This window comes from Bombus huntii, chromosome 9, assembly GCF_024542735.1.
Source record: "Bombus huntii isolate Logan2020A chromosome 9, iyBomHunt1.1, whole genome shotgun sequence".
Taxonomy (NCBI): domain Eukaryota; kingdom Metazoa; phylum Arthropoda; class Insecta; order Hymenoptera; family Apidae; genus Bombus; species Bombus huntii.
In genome coordinates this window covers 3801742-3824351 of record NC_066246.1, presented here as the reverse complement: position 1 = coordinate 3824351, position 22610 = coordinate 3801742, and the positions used below count along the sequence as shown (strand labels likewise).

The 22610-nt window shown below is 43.9% G+C and overlaps 1 protein-coding gene across 4 annotated transcripts in view; it reads left to right on the top strand.

The window, feature by feature from the left end:
* Window positions 1-22610, top strand: part of LOC126869684 (lachesin-like) — a 283334-nt gene that overhangs the window by 127434 nt on the left and 133290 nt on the right. Inside the window, exon 2 of one of the 4 annotated variants that reach the window (XM_050626531.1) lies at window positions 21061-21185. The exons of the other annotated variants lie outside the window; for them this stretch is intronic. The gene's annotated coding sequence lies outside the window, so the exon portion shown is untranslated. The remainder of the gene's footprint in view (window positions 1-21060; window positions 21186-22610) is intronic. 4 annotated transcript variants of the gene reach the window in all.

Here is a 22610-nt window from a genome sequence, read left to right as displayed (position 1 = left end):
CTCTCACCCCTTTCACGTTTCGGCCAGTGGAAACGAAAAACGCGCATTGTGGACCGGACCGATGGTGCTTGATGAGCGGTATCCGCTTCCGGCCCGTCGAACAAAGCTTCGTTCTCATCGGAAACGACGCAACATCGTTATCGCGGCAACGATTCCCTCCTCTTCGTACGCCACGATACATCCACGCAAAGCGAACTGTCTCGCGTACCATCAAACGTCAGCCTTTTAACCGATTGCGAAACGACTGATTTCTCGAAAGTGGCGCTCTCGTTCTCCGTTTTGAGTCTGTCCACTCGATACGGTGGAGAGCTTTACATTGGCATCATTTACATCAGCAGGCTGCTGTTAGTAGTCTCGATGTGTCTTTGAGAAGTGGAAAAAGGACTAAAATTCACCAGGGAAATATTTTTATTTTTCTTAAGTCTGTTAGATTTTGGCTAATATCGTCGACATTTGAAGAGATCGTAATCAGGTTTTTTATAGAATTATAAGACAATGATTGTGCGAGAAATCTGCTCCTCGATAGACTTTATCCGCAGTTAAAGACACTCGAGCTGCTCGAGTGCGAAGCCAAGCAATCTCCTCAACTTCGGAAAATGCTTTTGGAAGCTTCTGAATGTCTTTAATGTCCCGGTAAAACCAATTATCAGAGCCACTCGAATTTCCGGAGGATACTGATAGATCGATATGGACTCGATTATTTACCATTGGAAGGCCCTGTAAGATTTTTGTATCTTCGCGGAAAATTTAAAGCCACAACACTGCGCATAATACGCAAAAATATATCAAATATCCGGTTTTGCTTGTATCCTTAAAAATACAAATTTGCATAATCGTTCACAGTCTAACGCTAAGAAATCTTCCGATCGAAATAGCGTATAGTTAAATTCTCTCCTAAGATGACCGTATCTTATACAGTTCGAACATCCTCTGACGTATATCCGTATATCCGCCAAGTTTGCCAAACTTGCAGTGTGTCCTACATGGTGGAACGTAGGATGCTACGTACGTACCTTAAACGAGAATGATAACGACAAAGCCGAGGACGATCATAATTTATAAAAGAAGCGTGCATGATCCATCTCATGAAGTGTCTGAAACCCGCCAACTATCCCGATTTACGATATATATCTGCTGGATTTATGCGATATTAACGACTGTCACGGATAAGGCGGAGAAAGGAGACGAGATTTTAACCGGCGATGTGTCGAGATAACCTGTCGCGGAAGGAATGGCGGAAAAGGGTGAGAAGTAGAAGGGAAGGGCAGAAGCTTGCGTTGAAAGGGAAGGAAACGTCGATATCCCGCGATATGTGGTTGGCCGGCGTTCGGTTGTTTCTCGTGGTGTACCGGCGAGATTTATGCAGCGCTCGCAACGTCGAGATGCTGGAAACAATGGGATTACGGGTAACAACCAGATGAAGGGCTTCGTGTAACGGACGGTGTTATCTGGAAAGGATGGGACTGATCCAGTTATCGTTCGACGATTTGCGGATCGATGCAGGTTCCAGAGGACAAAATAAACAGGCACGAACAATCGTTCGTCACGTATTCGATTTATTCGATTAATTCGTTGAAGAGAGAATTACGGTGTTACGATTAACGCGAACGATGCGACTGTTTAACAAGATTGCTCGACACGGCTTTAATGTAAGAGAACGTGCGGTTTGGAACCTTCGAGACGGATATCCGCCGTATCTGATGAGATAAGTCCAGTCTTGTCGCTAGACAGGAAACATCAACTAACGCTAACAAGACGAAGGATTGGCCGCGCAGATTTCATACATCGTTTCTTGCTTAAGAGGTTTACCATAAGAAGGCATCCCATCGAGAAGAACTGAAATTTTTATCAAATCAATGGCATCTTGGAAGAAGCAAGGAAAGAGAAGTAAAATCGTGTTCGAACGTCTCTGTATTCTTGAAACTCGTTAAGCTAAATATTTAATTTAACGTATACGTAGCCTGATGCCAGTGTAATTAACCAGTGTAGTTACCAACGAAAAGAAGAACTCTAGATACAATGTCAAAAATAATATTCAATTAAAAGCTGTCAGAGAATGTGCGAGGCGAAATACGTGCGTTGAAATCTCGGAGAATTTTACGCATGATATCTTTTAATTTCTCCTCTCGTTTCCGAGAAGAGTTTATAAGTAATAACGCGCGTCAATCCACCGACATCAACCAATTAGACATGGTATTTTTCTTACATTAATAGTACGTGTTACGTATAATATTATACACGTGAATTAGAAGTTTCGAGGAGAGCAGCGCTCCATGGATATGGATTCTCCGGTAACGCCTTGCGTCCCAAAGAGCTTAGTCGTGAATGCAGATCACTTAGCCGTGCCTTATCACGGAAATCGTCTGTTAAGCTTGCCTGGTTCCGTTGCGTGTTATTGTTACTTCGTGTATCAGGGTATCTTCCAAGGAAGGAAGTTGCAACGCGTTATTTACAATGGATACCACTTCCACTTCCTAAACACTCATGGAGAGAGCCAACTATAATTTACAAGAGCAACAATGGGGAACGTTTAAAATCTCGCAGGCTGCTTTGCATGAATTGTCATGAACTGTCGTTATCGAGGGGAAACATCGGTATAAGAGAGAAAAAAGGGAATCGAGGAGCTGGATCAAACGAGGAAAGGCGAGAACGAGAAAGCAATTATGTTGAAAACGAGCGAGAAAAAGACGGAGAATGAGAGCGCGCGAGAGAGAGAGAGAGAAGGGCGGGTTGATTCTCTCGGAGACTTTGTCCGGGCTCGAATTCGCTTTCCGAATCGTTCCAACCTCCAGTTGGCAAATAGACGTCGCAGACAGCCCTCCAACAAAAGTAATTCCCGCCGAAATGGAAGGGGAGGGGGAAAAAGTGAGTCCACGCGACTTTGCACGGCGAATGATAAGAAGTTCGCGCGAAGTCAATCTCGACGCTGTGGCACACTTTCTTCTCGCGCAACTCATCTCGTCTACGTGCATAGGTTTCCTCGTCTAAGCGACGAAACGCTCCCGTCGCGTCGCTTCGTCGAACGCGCTTTTCATTGGTTTGCGAATATCTTCGTACGAACGTCGATACGCCTCGTCTCTGCTTTCGTCTTTTCGCGTTTCTTACAAAATGTTCGTTATGGATACGTCGATTCTTCCACGTACGACATTGAAAAATACGATCCTATTCGTCTAATTATCTTTTCTTTCTTCTCTTCCTTTCTTTCTTCTTGCTAATCTTATCGACTAGCACGTTCGTTTGACGTTTCTTCTCTCTTGTTCTTCTCTTGCCTGTTCAATATTACAGCGCGCCGGAATAGCTTGAGCCTCGCGTCTCTTATAAATGAATTTACCGGAGGTTGTTGATCCTTGAATTTTACACGGTATATAGTAGAGAGAGAGACGTTAGAGCTGCCGAGAAATTAATGGCTATCGATATTAATTTTTGTTCCCTGTTCGTGCTCAGGGTTCAGGAAATGTGTCGGTGGAAGCGCTGTTTAAGTTACGGCTCTACCCTCCGGGCACGCCTTTTGTTACACCCTAATCCAAGAATCCGTGGCGCGCCTTGCCGCGACCCGTAAAAGGCGGTCGGGGTTTCATCCCTGTGTGTCGTTTGTCTCGCACGATAAATATCCGTTTTATCTTCTTCTCGTTCGTTTGTTTTGCAAAACCGTGGCAGCTTGGCGGTTACACGAAACTATAGCGTAAGAACTCGTAAGAAAGAGACAGGTAAGAATGGATGAAGTTCTACGATGTTTGCTTCTCTCTCTATTTCCCTTTCTCTCTCTATCTATCTCATCTTTCTAATTGCATCGCCCAGCACCATGCACTAATTAGATAAGTCGTGGAACTCGAGGGTAAAAGTCTCGAGAACACTCGCAGGAAAATTCAGTAATTTCTATGCAATTAATTAATTAGCTACGAAATGTCAAATGAAATTTCGAAAAAAAAAAAAAAGAGAAAATAGAAAGTAGATTAAACGTTGAATTTTGAAACGTTCGTAAAGGTGGAAGAAGAACAACCTGCGAATCGTCAGATGTCTGCGTTGGATACGGTTCAGCCCTGAGGGGTGAACGGTTGCTGGTAAGCGGCTGGCAGCGATCACCGCTCGTTTTAATGCGCAAAGCTGGAAAAAAAAATGAGACCGTTTGGGAGAAGCGTTCACCGGAACGCGATTTTCGCGATCTCTGTACCGTTTCGATCCTCTTCAGCCGAGCGGTTAAGGGGAACACCGGCTCTCTGACCGCTCTTATTGTTCTTCTTCTCGCCGGTGTAACGCTGGAAACCGGATTCTCATCCGGTTTTCCGGCTCTTCTCTTTTGTCTTTTTCGCCAGGGATAGCCGAGTCTAACGAGTACACCGACGTTTGCTTTTTACTGTTGCTCACCATCATCGGAGTTCATTGACATCGGATGAACGTTTAGAAAATACACACACGTGCACATGTACACCACACATGTACACACATTTACACAGAGACCAGAGACGGAGTAGAGTTTTATTTCAAAAAATTTCAAGCTTCCATTTTATCTCTTACGAGTATCTGTTTCATCTGTCCTATTAAAACTAATATTATCTTTTTTCTTTCAATCGCGAGATGTTACTCCAAGTATAATGGTACGCGAAATTGATCGAAATACGTTACTCAAAAATCTCAGCCGTCGGATTTCACCCTCTTATTCCCGCCCGACGTTTGCTCGACGAGAATGGTCGAGACGGGGCCGAAGAGTTTTATCGTGCCACGATGAACCAATAAAATTCGGTCGTTATCGATTCGTAGGAAATTCCATCTTCGTGGATGGACGCGACGCGGAAGAATCAAGTTATCGTTACGGCTGAAACACTCCGCGCGAAGGGTGTCTCCGAGCGAAGGGGAGCGACGAACAAACTCGCGAAAGGAGGAACTATTCGAAGAATCATTACCGTCGTTCGTGAAACTTTCACACCTTTCGGAATTTCTTCGCAAAAGCATTCACCCCCGACAGGGGAAAATACGCGGCAGAAAGCGGAGAAGGGGTTTTCTCTGCTCTCTGCCTCTCTGTCCTCTCTTCTCTTCTCTTCTCTTCTCTTCTCTTCTCTTCTCTTCTCTTCTCTTCTCTTCTCTTCTCTTCTCTTCTCTTCTCTTCTCTTCTCTTCCTTTCGGGTCTCCGTTCCATACCGTCCGTCGTCGTCTGAAGCGTCAAAAAGAGCAGGAGCATGAGCAGCTTTTCGATTTCCGTACCACTTTGCCCCTTTCACGAGAGCCGAGAAACGCTGCGAAAAGGGTGGCTGACTGCTCTTATTGTCCTCGTCGTTCCCCGTAACGGTCTACTCGGATTTCCATCCGGTTTTCTTCAGTCGTCTCTCTGTTCCCCTCTGTTTTTCCAACCTCTTTCCCATTCCCCTCTCTTCTATCTCCGGCGGGCGGCCTGTCGCAGTTCAAATAATTGTTACAGCACGCCGCTGCTGGCCAAACATTTCGCGGAACGAGCGCATCTCGTTAGCCAAGCTCGTGATCCGCGACAAACGGAAACTTGCCACCCTCTTTGCTTTTTCACCTCGTCGTAGCTTTCTCTGGCCTCGAAGCGAATCGAATCGTTCCGACACTTTGTTCTTTGTTCACCGTCTCGCCTGCTAGGTGTAAGTACGTAGTCGTACCACTTAGAGAGAACGATCTTGTTCTGGGTCAAACTACTCGATAACATTCCCTCCTTGTTGATGGACAGATCCTTCCTTTTCCATTTTGATTTCTTTTTTATCTTTATAGGTTTACTTTATTTTATGGATGTAGGAGGATCGAAGGTATGAATCTAAACGATACGACAAGGAAAAATGGAGCGTCTTTCGCACGAAAACGTTTGTTGGAAAATAAACGATAATTATCTCATACGAGATTCCGGCGCTCGCTTGGCGATGTTTAATTGTCTCGTCCGGCGTATCGCGTTATTGGCCCGTAAACAGCGCACGATACACGCGTTAGGAATTAACGCGGCCTCGTTTTAGCCCGACCGTTCTAGCACGCGTTATTTATTTTTCCTTTTACGTGAAACCAGACCCCCATAAATTTTTCCGAGAGCCAGCGAAGGCCCGAGTCGGGGACACGCGGACCCGCGCGCTGCGTTTCCAGCATAGCCATTCTCCATATTTTACGCGTAAACGTTCGTGATTTATCGCGTTTTGCCTATCTCTCGCGGGATATCGATACGATTTCCCAACTTTTCGATAATAACGCGAAATTGAATAGAACTCGAAGCTGATCAAACGTTGATTTCCATCGCGGATTATCCGCCGAACAATGCGAGTTTTCCGGTTCTCGTCGTTCTCTTCTTTCCACCTCGATGATACGCGAAACACGAAATTAAAATAAATTATCCTCTCGTCGAATTACGCGATTACGCTATTACCGTGGCTACCCAAGGTAACAACGATGGGAAAGCCGATCCTCGAATTCTTTTACCAGAGGAATCCAGTTAGAATTCTCGTTTACGATTTATATTCTGGTTCGTGAGCAACGACCAGACATGTAAAACACGATAAGTCACATTTCACGAGCGATTGCAAACCGAAGAAACTGTCTGTGCATTTGATCTTGGGATTAAATGTATCTTTTCTTCAACTTTTGTAACGTACTTGATTGTACGTTAAAAACATATCAATGACATTAATTACGTAGAATATTACGTAGAATATTACGTAGAGTATTACGTAGAGTACAAAATTCTAACCAATTTAATCTTCTCTGACAATGTACGTCGATTATCGATATCAGGTGCGTAAAACGAATAGCAGGTGTCCTAACGGTTATGAACGTACGTGTGCACATCAATTTTTGGTATTCTCCCCTAGCCATTGGTTAGGAAAACGAATTAGCGGTCGTCCGGCTGAATTTTCTAAGATATTGGAAGGGGAAAAATCTGTCACGTAGCACCGATAGATCGGGTCGAAATGGAATCAACGGTAAATTTATTACGCAATGACCCTGCTAGAGTGGATCATCTTTCTGAAATGGCCAGCGCCAGAGCTAGCTACATCTCGGAAGCTTAAACGTGGAGATTCCGAAACGAGAGAGCCGAATCGAACATTCCCGGTTTTCGAGGGTGAATTCGGTAAGAAACGAGAGTGTGGGGAACCGAAAATTCTAGCTACGTGACCGTCTTTCCGATCTCATCGTCGAGAAATTTACCCAGCTGAGAGCATAAACTGGACCTTCTCGTGGCCACTGGCTACGTTCCACGTCGGACATTTATTTCTTCGCTGCACGATGAAACTCAACCTCCGTCACGTAAACGTGTACGCTCGTACACGCTTCTAGTTGCATAAACACGTGTGTATAATCTTAACGGCATTTGCTATTCACCGAGCAACGGTTGCTCGCGAACTACAGAGAAAAGCTTTTCCAAAGTATGGGGGCCCGTCGCGCCACTGTCTCTTATTTACTTTGCAAGTTGCTCGAGTGGGATTCACGAGCTCCGCGTTTCTCAATTACGAATGGGGAAGAGCTCAGCTTCTCGTTTCTCAAGATCGAATACCGATCTTACGCCAAGTTTTTATCAAGTACTTGCGTTGATCCTAATAAGCGAAAGTAATTGAAAGTGGTATAAATCACCGAGGTCTAGACATTTCTACTTTCGCTCTTTACTGGTGGAACGTGTTATCTAACGCTCTGTAAGGCAAACCCGATCGCTTTACTAATCGCCAACTTCCAAAAATTCAACTGTATCGTTTTTCGTTAAGTCGAAGATGCGAAACGCGTTTCGAAGCTCTCTGCATCTGGTCGTGATTGGTCGATCGAATTAACGTTGATCGAGTTTAGAACGACAGCCGAGTTTCTCTCTGTGTGTATAAGAAATATTCGGCGAAAGATCGCGCAAATATTGCCAACACAGATAACCAAATACACACACACACGGACGACATATTACGAGTTGTAGTTACGTTCGAGTGAGTTCACTCAGCCTTGCATTTCCTACCCTTCTTCGCGCCAGCTCCAGTTTCTTAACGAAATGTATAAACGCGTTGTATCGAATTATTCACGAGATCTTGTCGTTCGTTCCTCTCGGTTACCATCGTGTTTCTATATGTTTATTGCTGCGTATATTGCTACGTGTAACTGTGTATGCGTCTCTGTCGATTGCTTCGGTAAGCGTACTCGTGTCTGCGCGAGTCTCGAGGAAGGGGAAATTCTCAAGTGCAAAGTCAAAGTTCGTCGATTCACTTATCCAGGCCGGCAGGCAGGCAAGCAGGCAGCAATCAGGCCGGTAATCGACGGTAGGTAGTAAATCAAATTTCAACTTTAATAGCCCTCGAAACTTATTCGATTCATTTAAGCCTCGCGGAGCGACCGCGTACCGCGATAATTCCTTTTCCCTCAGTGGCCTTGGCGGATGGCTGAAAGAACGGAGGTCCTCGCCCTTTCTGTCGTCCCGTACTTTTGGAATTTATTAATTCGTCGCTTTCGACGTCGTTTTCGTTGGCGTCCTGTCGTTCTCGACGTTGACGGTGCTTAATGCCTAACCGATAGGGCGTGGCGAAAATCGACCGTTTTGTACTCTGGAAACTTGCAGCTTCGTTGTCTGGCCGGTAGTTTAACCTTGGTCGATGGTGGCACGCGAAGGAATTTTGCGAAACAGCGTACGACCTTGCGTCGTCGTCTGGCCGTTTATGAAACGAGAAATTTCACTCAGGCCGGAGGTCGAGTGTTAGATATACAAGATTAAGCGAGAAGAAAAATACTTTTCCCCTTAACGAAGTAAGTTTAATTAAAATCTAGTCGACTTTAATCTAGATTTATGGCGGGCCGCGATTGTATCGGGTAGCGAACGCTTCGAATCGCCGAGGCTCACCTGGCAAAGGGGAGAATCGACGAGCGAGAGAGCAGCTGGGCCCGGGGAAAGTTAGTTTCCTTGTTTTCCAAATATGCTCGCGCGAACTTTGCTGCCGCGAAACGAAAGTGATGCATTTGCCGAGCTAATTAAATGCCGGCTAAACGCCTGCGCGATAAATAAAGCGCGATAAGTTTAGTTAACGGGCGAACGTTCGCCCGCTGGGAATTGCTGCTTTCCACGAAACATTCGAAATTTCGGGGATGCGGCGCCAGACCTCCTTTTCCCACGCCTTTTCATCGAACATCCTTCACGAACGTTCTAACAAATACCTGCGCTACTTGGAAATGGCGGAACTCGTGTTTACGGTTCCCTTTAAATTACCTTCAACGGACCATACGTAACGATTTCTCTTCGTCTCCGTTGTGCATCTGAGAGTTAATGAAATCAACGTGCCGGCGATAGAAACTTAATGGTACGACGTGCTCGTCCACCTAAATACTTTACGTTAACCAAGATAATCGAGATGAGCATAACGATCCCTTATTCGCTCATTAAATCCTATTATCCCGCGGTATAAATTTATTATCTATTGGCGGAATTTCTGCTTTACATCGAGCTGGATAAGGAGCCGTCCCCGTGTACCATAACGCGAATTTACCGATCCGGCGTCGTATTCGGGAAATTAAAGTTTCAGCAGGAACGTAGCTGCCGGATTAATCAAAGGTCTGGTAATCAGGCGGAAAGCGGCCGTACACGAAAAATGTTTCATCTCGGTAATAGCCTTTTATCTTGCCGCTCGGCCGCGAACACGAGTTCGCTGGCGCGAAATTCGTCCGCTCGCGTCACGTTTTCGCCCCCTCACTCTCCGCTCTAACGGATTAAAGTAATTTAACTGCGGCCGTGTATCATCCAGAGCGTTTTCCATAATGTTTATTAGACGAATATAGTCCCGGGGGACGAGACACGCGAAGTCTGGCAAGACGGTGGGCCGACTATCGTAAATTACGGCCGATGAATTACGAAAATATGTCGCGAGCCAAATTTCGGAATAGTTCCCCTCGAGACATCGCCGACGCGCGGATGGGGTGGCGGCTGCGTGTGAAAACGAATGGCAAGGTGCTCTGTAATTAATTGAGATTTGCGCGAGATTTCGTGAGATGCGGGTGAAGTATGATGCGTTATTAAATAATGGAGTAATTTAGTGTCTTGTGTAAATTTGCTTTGAATTCTGAAACGAGAGGTGTCGTAGGGAATATGAAAATTTAACCTTATGAGATGAAATAACGTAAGTATACTTGAAATACTTTGATCAAATTCAGTTGTAATTAAACCACGGATGTTTACGCATTTATGGGAAATTTTACGGTGGAAAAATTAGCAGAACCAAGTATATCGATCAAAAATATATAAATATTACTTTCGCGAGAATATGCAAACGTGCGCAGTCTATCTACGATAACGTCGAGTGTTATTACTAACTATTATTACTATTCTATTAAAACTTCTACTAAATTCCATAAGTCAACGATCTCATCTTTTCCTTTTTTCCTTCTTTGAAGAATTTAAAAGTACGATTTGTCGTTTCTATCGCGATGGACACACTCGTTATAAAAAACAGGAAAGACAACTCGATCACAGGATCGGTTCAATTAAGTGTTCCTTGCGTCATCGTGCGCTTTGTATCGACTCGATTAATTAGACAGCTCCCGAGGGACTTCATTTTCGGTTCCAATTAATTGAACACCGGCCGGCGCAGGCATAATAACGTGGCCCCGGAAACTCTTTGAACCTCGTCGCTTTGGAGATCTTTATCGACCCCGTTCGAAACACCCGAACCAGAGTGCTTCGATCCGAGTTTCAGTGTCAACTTGGCTGCCACGTTAATGTACTCGCATCTTGTGCTCCATTGTCATTAACAAGCTCGCGTGTTCCTATTCGCCTGTAAATCACAGGATAATGGAATATATATATATATATATACGTATTCTGGTATCAATTCCGCACACGAAGCGTACAATTACTCGACATGAAATTCTGTTAGAATAATTGCCCTTGTTGTTCGATTATTTAGTCTGTTTATATTTTACCAAGAATATAACGATAAGTAAAATATTTCGTGTATCTATCGACGATTCTTGACTTTGATTCGAAGTCGAAGAAGAGGGTTGCCACCGCGAGCTAACCATTACGTCTCCAAATGTGCCTGTTATTTGTATTTATGGGCAAACAACCTGGATTCCCTCTTTCTTTCCACGCTGCCCTCGTCCCATAAATTCACGCACCCTTCCATCCGCCGTAAACCAACGATACGTTTTTTCTCCTCATAATATCTCTGGATGTTGCGGATCTTCGTAAATATCAGACTAACCAGCGCAAATGATGAGATAGACTTTGCGACAAACTGAAACGATATCGGGCAAGGAAAGAGAGGTAGGAGGGAAAAAAGACGGAAGAAAAAGAGAAATAAGAATAACGAACATTGAAATATTCCTGTACGAAGGTAGCGGCAGAGACGCCTTTTCGATCCATCCAGATATTCATTCGCGTCACGTTTATTTTCTTGCAAAAATTGTTTTGCCCGTGATATAAGGGGAGAACTCGCAGGCAGGAATTCCAATGGCGTCGCGTCGCACGAAATCTTGAAAATATAAACGCTTTTCTGGCCTTACGCAAGTCTCATTCTCGGATTACTTTACCCCAGCGACGTAATAGTAATGGAGGTTTTCCAACTCCGGACGAATCTAATTTTCCAGGCCGGGGCTGATGGCGCGCTCTGAATATTTTATCGGCACCGCCCGGAACTTCTTCCGCCGCGAAAGATCCATCGCTGATTCCGATCGGGCTGATCAGATAATGCACAATACCGGCGTGCCGCGTCTCGCTTCGAGATTTCTCCCTTGTAGTCGCATGATGGAGCTTAAATTGATACTCTGCGGATGTCGCGTAGCTCTGTAGATAGAATAAAGACGAATCAAATACGCCCGGTCTTTATTTGTCGATTCTATTATTAGCGTGTCTTCTGTGAAAGATTCCCTGAAGAATGTACGACACAATTGTTTTAACCCGTGACCACAGCATTACTGCGTGTTTCAATTAGCGAAGTAAAATTATACGGGCTAATTGAGGAGATTTTCTCCGAACGCAAAATGCCAAATTAAGTAAATTACATCGAAAGCTTTAGTTTTGGTTTTATTAGATGAAGTTTAAATTGATTGTTATAACAGATTTTTTTTAGAAAACTTTGTTCCTTTTATATCTGCAAAATAAATAAAATTTTGCCAAAATAATCAAACTAGAAGATACACCTATATATCAAAATGCATGTTTCGTAAAAGGTTCTTTCAACTATATCTAACGATCTAAGAATAAAAAAGCTTTCTGTATTTATTTCGATGAATAGTAATGAATACGCTCTTAGACGTAAGAGATAAAACAAATTGATTAGCATATTTATTCATTTATGAGAAATTCTAAAATACAGTGAACCGTTTGAACGACCGAGTATTCTCGAGATCAAACTTGTCGACCCCGCGTCTCTATCTCTTAACTATACATCAAAATTCCAATAAAATTACGAACGACGAATGCGTGTCGATATACAGTGAAATACAGCGATGTATATTTAACGATAAAAAGCGAGAGACTGTTTCTCGTAAATGTTTCTCGTAAATGTTGATTCAAATTTAATAGTCGATCGTTGGGATCCGTTCGAAGACCACCGGTTCCCCAAGACACGAAGTTGACTAATAACCCAACGTTCCCATTTCTTGCGGAAAATGGCGGCAAGCTTCAGCCCCTGAAATATTTCCACTTACGTCGAAAGCATCGTGCCAGGCATACACTGAAGCGATTCGCAAAGATACTTGCCATACAGGTCGTTCACGTCCACAGACTAGACGTTCAGAAAGGAGAGGTTCCGCAGAGATATCTGGATGTACGGCCGGCTAGTCCTAACTCGAGCTGGCTTGATTTGGTACGAGCATCACGCTCGAGGCATAACTGACTGACTTCCCGAGCCATTGCCGAGGCTGTGATGCCGCGCCACCCTCAGACCCCGCATCCCTTATCTGTAATTTATACTTTCAATTTACTCGAACCGGAAGATTCCGGGCAGCAGCGGGTCGAAAGGTCGGGCCACTTGGTCGATTTAATGGTTTCGTTCGGATCCGTCCTCCTTTTTCAATTTCACACTCTATCAGGATCATTAAGGTCGCAACTCTGTCCCTCTTCTTTAACCTCGCCCCACCCCTCGCCACGCTTATCGTCCGTTATTTAAGAGATAATTGAGCAAGATTAGAGAGGAGAGGCTGGGAAGGATCTTTTTGGCCTGACGAATCTCTCCCTATAAATTGTGATATTTCACGGACGAATAGTTGGACCGGTTAAAGCGAAGACATGGTTTTGATTCGTCGGTATGGTGATTCTGCTTTTTATTTATTTCAAGCAGATCCGATCGTCTTGGGCTAAATTGCCAGAAGTTCTCTTTCATACTCTTTGGGCGAATAGTCGAGTTGGTTAGTCGGTCGAATTTACGATTTCGATCTTTAGAAATTGTATCATAGAGTAGCCGTTGAGAAACGTGGATATTTTTCGATTCGTAGATGCAGTTCGAGTGGTGTAACAGAAGAGAGAATTTAAAGCAGATGTTTTTCACCTGCTGAATTTCTATCGATCGCGGTGTTTCATGGACGAATAGCGAGATTGACTCAGGTTATCGTGTGTCAGCCGAACAAGGGACGTCGTTATAGGTAGGTACGCATCCACCGTATGCAGTTAGATTTTTGTACATTCGCTTGCGCGTAAAGCCACTTGAACTTTCAACGTTTTATAATCCGCGATTTAACGTTACGCTTTCCGTATTTTCTGTTTATTAGCGCGCGTTCGGCAGCATAGCGGGACAGAATTGTTATTTAACGATTAAATCCAACAAGCTGCGTTAACAAGAAGGCTTTGTGCCTCTAAATAAATTTGCAATTTGCCTGCAGTCCATTCACGTCATTCGGTGTTTCTAGAAAAAACAATAGAACGGTTCTACCTCGATTACGGGATCCGACAAATGGCAAAACACGATTGTTCATCGCGATTCTTTCTCAATTTCGCGGAACAGGTGGGGCAGTGAGAGTGGTGTAAGTGGATACAACGGAAATTCAGCGGGCAAAAGCGATAAGAAAAATTCAGTTAACAGAAATTCGTTCCATGAGCGGTGTTCGCGACACTAGAATCAGGCCGACGGATCACTTTGGCGAAAGATAATTGCTCCGTCGAGTGGAACAACCTTGTAACTGACGTCGCGGTGAAAAACGAGGAAGCCGCGAGGACCGCTCCCGATTATTCTATCTCCTTTTCCAGTTCTCCAACGGTGTTCTTCGATGGAAGAGCTCATTTCTCTCCTCATAAACGACGTCCACCTTAATGAGAACGTACCGTGCTGCCTGTTTGCTCTAACCCTTTGGGGAATAATTTTCTCCCGTGGAGAGTCGCGTCATCTAACGATGTCTTTCCAACTCGTCACGCGCTTCGACAACAAAATCAACGTATAATAATCGCGCTAGTTCATGGATAACGAACGAAATACGTAAAAGTGTCATTTATGGCGAAGGACAGTTGCGAGTCACGACAGTCGTATCACGATAGCAATCATAAATGGAGGAAATTACATTAAAGTTACGGGGATCGTTGCGTTGTTGGCACTCGAGTTTGTCTCGAGATTATAAAGATAACGTAGTCAAACTCAGGATCGTTTGGATGTCGTAAAAGTCATCGAGGCGATGAAATTTAGATTGCAGGCATTTGAAAATTATGAATGATCATCTGGTTCGTATACATCGAGTACAGTCATACTCGCCTGGAGGAAGGACGATAGTCAATTTGTATGATATTGTGTAAAAAGTATTACGTAAAATATCGTACGGAGGGACACGATTGTTTTCCAGATGAGTCGATGATAATTTAAATGGGCAAGTTGAGCGAGATATTAGTCTAGTATCTACGTACGAGTATAATTGGTGGCCTCTCAGAGCTAGTTTAGCTTGGGTCAATTATAGCTGACTGAGTCAACTAGTAAATTAAGCAACTCACTTTGCCTTGTCTTGTTGACATTTGCCTTAACTAGTCCATTCAATGTTATACCGGGTTTAGTTGTACAATAGCAAGTTATAGGTATTTGATATCAATGTCCGATATAGTATACTAATTACATGGTGTATATAAACCATACTATAAACTCTTCTAACTTTCATTTCCACGAGCTCGAGTGTTTCCCGTATTAATGCCAAAATAATAATTAGGTTATTATCCGCGGACGTTACTCCAGCCTGGTTAAGAAGTCTGAAATCGTGCTTCGTCCTCGCTACCGCTGAAACTTTGGCCCATTAAGCGCCGAGGGAAAGAAAGTTCCGCCGTAAAGACACCCTCGCTTCAGACCTCTGTCGCGTTGAATAACCAATTTCGCGTAATTAACATATATACACGCGCATGATTAATTTTCTCCTCCTTTCCATTTCGCAAGTTCTTCATAAAGTAGACCGATATAAGATGTCAAACGTTAAGGAATTATCATAAGACGGACATCTTATAACGGTCCCGCGAAGAGGATTGTATCGTAAAAACGTTGTACCGTATTTCGCATTTGTTACTTTCTAAAGTAACTTAGATTTACGCGTTGTTCGATCAAACAATACGAACGATTTTATTTTAAAAATAGATCAATTGCAACATAATTTATGGAAAATTACAAGATGCCAAAACGCGCAAAATGCACATGAAGTATCTAAAACACGATACTCTTTCCCTGACATTTACTCGATAAAATAATTTTCTACCTAAGTTTCTTAAATTGTATTCGCCGAAATGTGAATTTTTTTACAATTATCTGCAATCTAAATATCGCATAGGGGTAAGAAGCATTTTCAGTGGACTCTGCGCTTTTGTCGCTACGAAATAAGCTATCCAACGCTCACGATGACAATGACTCAGCCTTCGTTTGTCAAGAATCAAACAACTCATCCTCCTTTTCTACACAAACATCCCGTATAACGAATGAACTCGTTTTATCGTGCCGATAACAAGGATTTCCGTATCGCATTCCCCAATTGACCGTCATTACGCGTCAGCTTGAGAAGCAAGCGACGTGGCTAAAAGCTCTCAGAGGTAGCCAGCCGTGCACGATTCGCGTTACGTTTAAACGCCCGAGACGCATGTAAATGCGCCAGCTATCGCATTACGTAGCGACTGGAAACTCGGTTACGTGTAACACGGTGCGAACTGCGACGAGCGTTTGCAAGAATCTAATCGTAGCCATTCTCTGAGCGGCGGAAACGACGGGCTATTTTCTAATAAACGTCGTTTCATCGTTTCTCAAAGTTTTCTTACATGCACGCTTCGTGAGACGTTACATGCAGCCTAGTAGACGCGAGATTGCGTAGAACGAGAGGGGTCGGTATCAATGTTCGACCTCTGAGAAACGAGAACGAACAGGGGTTCGACTTGGACTTTGTCACCGAGCGCCTTGGAATTTTCTTCTCGCCGCCTCGCCGTCTCGACGCCTTTCCCTTACGCTTCTACTTTGGTGGCAATTATACGGTCCAAAATGACGCTCGAAGGTTTCGTTCTCGGCGACGACGTTACGAGCGAATTGGATAGAATGTCAAAGGGATGCCAGCACGGGTTTCATGGTTGGCGTGGTACAAAAAGCGAGAAGAACCAGCCGGTAAATTCGCGATATTAATTCGCGAGCGGTGACGCTTTTCATCCGGTGACTTTACGCGCGGCAACTCTCACGATGATGGCGTATTTCTAACGAGCGGCAACGGAAGAAACGTGCCCGAAAGTGCTGGCATCGTCGTTAATTAGCTCAGCAATCTCTCTTCGACACGCAGCGCCGGCTAATAAGCGATTTACGCTTCTAGCTATACCCCGTTTTGAAACTATTTCCTGCTAGCTGAGAAATTTAAAGCGCGGATTTAAAACACGAGTAAAAGAAGCATCGTGGTGTATCGTGTTGAAATAATCGACGCTTTCTTTAGTTCGATAACAACGTAGATACACTTGTTTCGTATATGTTTGATGTACGTTAAAGCTTCCTTCGATATTTGATTTTGTATAATTACCTAATTTCACCTCCTGTTACATTATTGTTAATTTACTCGCTAATCGGATGATCGCAAGGCGTTTAACAGGAAATTCCACGCGCACAGAAACCCGTGTTCCCTGTTTTATCCTATACGCGGATAATGTTATTCGCGACGCGGATGAGCGCGTTACGTGTGCCCTATTATTTCCGGCGAATTACTGGGCACCAATCGGCCGCGTTACCGATGTACGAATATAATCCGGAGTAATCCAAGCGCATATTTGATCTCCTCGCGCGAAACAACGCAACATTTCAGCGGTGTGCTCAGCTGCGCTTCGCAAGATAGCGATACTCCTAATTAGTCGTCGCTTGTAACGCTACATTCGCCACGTTTCGATATACCTTAACCGTTTCGATCATTTTTTTTTTTCTTATCTTCGAATAACGAATTATTACTCGTTGTTATTGGAATACCGAATGCTGACGCATTTATGGAAAATATAAAGATGCAAAACTGTATACATGATACGCAAGGATGTACAAAATACCTAAAGGAAAGTACCGGTTAGAATATTTAAAGGGTGAGACAGATAGACGCTTTACTTGCGTCTATAAACATCTAAATTTATAGCACCATAAAACAAGAATATTGATATACGAAGACTACAGGGATGCATCGTTAAGATTTCAAAATATTACACGTCGTAATACAAAAATGTCGATGACATTAAAATATCGCTTATCTCAATAATTTCTCAAAATGTTGTCAGCTCATCGACTATTATCAAAAAACTTGCATCTTTGAAACTAACAAATTCCTTTCGTTTCTAAAATCTCTTGTTTAATCGTAAACCGGCGTTAAACGCAGACGACTGAAAGGTAGAATTTGTTTTCGCGAATTGCTCGATGTCGCGATCCTCGTGCCGAAAAATATATACATTGAGAATCGTAGAGTACGTACCGTGTCCCGTGTCCCGTGTTCGAGCCCGGAGGAAGACTGGAATTTCATCAGCGACGCGAAACGATCCGGTCGTCAAAGGGATGCCAGTGCTTTCATGGTTCACGAAATCGCTACGGTCGAGAAGGAGAAAAGAAAACGAGAGGAGAGAGACTGCTATGCCTAATTCGCGAGTCGCTCGTTCGCGTCGTTAACCCTTTTTGTGATGCAAAGGTTGGGCCCAGCAAAACAGGGCCCTCGAGACTCTTACAGCCCTCGATTCCCCCGACTTTTTCCCTCTTCCAGATCTTCTTCTTTCTTCTTTTTTTTTTTCTCTCGATCCACCTTCATCACCGTTTTCCGTTCTTTCTCTCGTTTCTTCTCCTTCTTTCGTTGGTCGGTTGGTTTTCCGACTCCCTTTTGCCTGGTCGACTGCGAGAAAAGGCTGTCGGTGGCGGCACGCGCCCCAGACGCTTCGAGAATATTAAATTCCCAGGACGGCGCATAAATTAAAAGATAGCGGTTTTCTACTCTGGCTGCGTATAAATTTCGCACGAACCGACGAACGAACCGACGGGAAGAAGGGGCTTCTTAGCTAGACTCTTTGCGACTATTGCAAATCTTTTCGTATTCCAACCGCGTCCAATTCCCCCACCCTACTCCACGTATCTGCGTCGTTCTGCTACTATCGTCGCTTTCCAAAAATCGTTGCGTCCTATCGTATTTTGGTATAAGAGTACGGATAAAACTATGGTTTACGAAAGCATCCAACATGGAACAATTCAACGTGCCACTTGGAAAGACATTCATTTTCCACGATAAGGAACTGACGACTCTGGTATCCAAGTGGCAAGATACTTGAGCTACGATTCATCAAATTGTTAAAGTTCATAAAATTTTAATGCGCTCGGGAATCTTGAAGGAATATCTAGGATGAAAAACAAAAAAAAAAAAAAGAAAAAAAGAAGAATAGAAAGAACGAGAAGAGCGAAAGATTCAATTCCATTTCAAGTTTCATCGTAGCGCAACAGGAAGACGGATGATTGGAGTGCGTCGAACAACAACGCTTGTAGATCATAGTTTCCGTGACGTGCTCGTTCCATGAACCGGCAGAAGTCATGAAAAAAGTATCCGACTCGGTCTAACGAAGCGTTATTCTTTTATCCGGTAACGCCGTTCGCTTGTGTTCTTCGCCTTTAATCACTTTTTCGCTCGTACACGCGCTTGAATCCGCGTAACCAGAGAATGTTACGAAATTGAGAGGTACGACGAATACGCATGGAAACGCGCACAGCCACGCACACACTGGAAAAGCTACACCTTGCGCGACGCTAACCACGTCCGTGGCACATTTAAATCTCATAATTCAAATATGCTGCTCCCCTCGACGCCACTCGCGGAACATTTTTCACTACTTTCTCGTTCCTGTATCGCTCTTGTTTCTTTTTCATTTCCTTATTCCTCTCTTTTTACATGCATATGCATATTATCCACTTCATACTTTCTTTTATTTTTTCCCGCATCCTCGTTCTCCCTTTTTGCCCTCGCGACTCCGCGTCAACGTCCAGAGAGATATTGTCAACGCTTTGAAATTATGAGTTCTTCCCTTTCTCGTAAACAGTAGCTGGACGCTCACCGGACAATTCGATCGGTCTTTTTAATCTCGAAAGCAAGCGTAAAAACGCGCTGTCGGAGATACTGGAAAAATCTCTTCTTATTCACTGGCGCGATATAAATCGACGTTCCTGGCCAGCCGGCGAAATTTCAACTACCACGATGACGATTCACAGAGAGAAAGATTAATCGAAACTGGGTTCAGTTGGAAAACTTTGTTGCATTTGTTTCGGAGTAGCGATACAAATTTGTCAATCCCATACGTTGTGATTGTCTATTACAGAAGTGACTATTAAATTACCGATGTTTATTCATTAGCAAAAATATATATTTGAAGTTTAAAGAAAGGAAAGTGCATAAAATATCTAAAGCAAAGTATTCGTTATAATATTGCGTGGAATAATAGATGGAACAAATTTCTCCTTATGAAATACGTACGAATTTAAATAATATATATTTAACTGAATCATAAAAATCTGTATAAATATCCGTAGTGTAACTATTATCATTGCGAGTAATATTAAAAAATTTTTACGTTGACTGATCGGCGCAGCGACGCCGCGGCGACGGTTTAATTCCAACTTTATTATAATCGATCTTCCCGAATAAGAATACGAGAGCTTTATATCGGATTTAAAATTTTTTACTTGAGAGACAGTTAATCAGACTTTTAATTAAATGTTAACGAACAAATTCTTGATCCTATTAAAAAAAATTCCCGGTATCATTAATCACCTTTGTAGTTAACATAATTAAACCGAGCCACATTTTCAAGCCCGGCGAAAGGAGCTTTCTCACTCGACTTTCACGCGGAAAAATATCTTCATAATGATTGCGGTCGTGTGGCGTTCGGATTTTCCCCGGCACTAACATAAATTGAGCCCGAAGAAGAAGCGTAAAAGAGTATGAGAAAAGCGAGAGATAGAAGGGTAGAGTAGGAAACCGTGAGATACACGCCGGCAGAACCGTCGAAATTTGAATATCCCCCGCGATTTTTCCTGTGGATTTTCTCCCGGTCTCGACTCGCCGCAGTGAAAGAGAAAGAAAGATATGGAAAAGGGGGGGGGGGGGACAGAGAAAAGAGAAAGAGAGACGGAGAGAGTCGATGGCACGGTTTTTGAGACCTCGCATTTCGAGCTGATGAGAAGAGCGCGTGCACCTCCGGTAGAAACCGCAGAAGCTGCACGCGGAAAAGGCTAGCATAACGGTGGGCGTGCGGCATTGGCGCGCGCGAGCGCGCTCAGCTCTTTGTAAAAATTATTCCGGAAGAAAAATGTCTCGCATTTCTGGCGTCCGGTTGCTTGGTAGCGAAACGGCAAGATGTAATTCCTGTACATATATTATATGTACATGCAAACATACGTACATATATACCGGGTGCAGGTATTCTAGTTTGCTCCGTTAATGAAAGAGAATTATGGCGCGCCCAAAGATGCTAATTAAGCTAATTAATTTTATCCTTACCCAATAACTTTGGGATCCTTATAACGAAGGCCAAGCGAGAACACGGACCAGTCATTACGCAATTCATTCGCGATGAATTCTCTGCTCGACCTGTAATATTTATTGTTCTTTCGATGAGATTCTAAATAGCTTGAAATTTCATTAAACTCGAGTTACCGTTCTTTAACGAACCCGTTAATCTTTCTGTTTCAGGTGAGTCTGTTTTCTTTCGGTATCATTAAGGGAAGCGTTCAACGTTGCTGGAAAGGTAGAGCGAATTTAGACGTTGGCGGCTCGATGATCGGAGATAACCAAGATCGAGTTAAGCAATTTGAATGGTAAGATTTTTCAGGAAGAACCGGTTCATTGTAGCCGCGTTTAATCTTTTAAATCGTTACGTAATCAAACGTTATATGGTTGATGATCATGTCACGAGAATACCAAAGCGAAGCGACGCGAGTCTGACCGAAAGACACTTTCTACTGTCCGACGCGTACCGAATTCTTCCACTATCTTTTTCTTTCGCTCGTAGCGTCTTTAAGCTGTACAGCCTCTCTCGATCCACGATATTTTACACGACGTTTCACATTCTAAAAGGTTCGATACCACTCCGACGATACTCTCTTGTACGTCAAAGTCGTTCTTTGATACGCTGGTAAAGACGTCAGTATCCACGTCGGCGACAACTTTATATCTTTTTCTACGTCGTGTGACACGGCTCGTGCGGCACAATCATAAGGGCTCGGTCAAGTGCACCGAACAGCCATACGTCTGCGTGGCTACCGCCTCGTAAAAGGGTTAAAGAGCGAAAACTCGACCAACGAGATCCACGTTTCTTGCGATACCACTCTCTCGTCCTCTACTTCTCTCTCGACACTGTGTCCACCTCTCAACAAACGAATCTCGCTTCCGTGTTTGCTTCTCTCCTATGGTCTCATCTTCCTCGGTGGTCCGTCTCTACCGAGGCTCGTTTCGTACACGTAGTATAGCAAGCGTGTTCTCACTTCTCGCGAAGCTCGCCGATTTATCACCCTCCCGAAACTTATTTCTCGGCTCTCAACGTACAGCCATCCCAGGTCCATCCTTTTCCACCCTCTCTGTGCTCTTTCCGCCGCCACTCTCCATTCTTACACTTTTCTATCCTGATAGGCGACGGTCTCCCTCTATCTCTGTCGTCTTTCCCGTTCGACGTCTCTGTTCTTCTTCATGCCGAAGCTGTTTCGAGCACCACTTGGAGCAAACCCCCCTGGCGCTTGCGTCGCGCGGCCTGCACTTTCCAGCGGCCCTATTATTTTCATCGCTAACAGACTCATCCGCCCTCTCCATTTCGTGTTATCTCGTTCACGAGGTAGCTTGTTCGAGACCCGACGAGATCGTGACGTCATCTACTCTTTTTCTCTCCTCTATGTAGCATCTAGGCTAACTCGCTTTCTACTCTACCGCGAAAACTAATCTCCAAATGTACTTTTCTAGTTCGTTATCGTTCACGGCTACGTCTCGTTTACACTGTCCTGCCGATCTTCCCCGCGCTTCCGTGTCTTTTTACCTGTGTTTGGGGACTGGTCGTTTTCCGACACCCGGGTCTTTTTGATTCCAGCGAGAATTACAAAACAGCTGGATGTGTTTCTTCTTTCTGGTTATACAAGTATACAGAACTTCGACGTAACGTTGCAGTTTTGTCACAGTTGTGTTAGGAGATTCGGTGGGTTTGTATCTTTAATGACACGGTGTATAGGATCGACAGATTCTCTTCTTAAAGATAT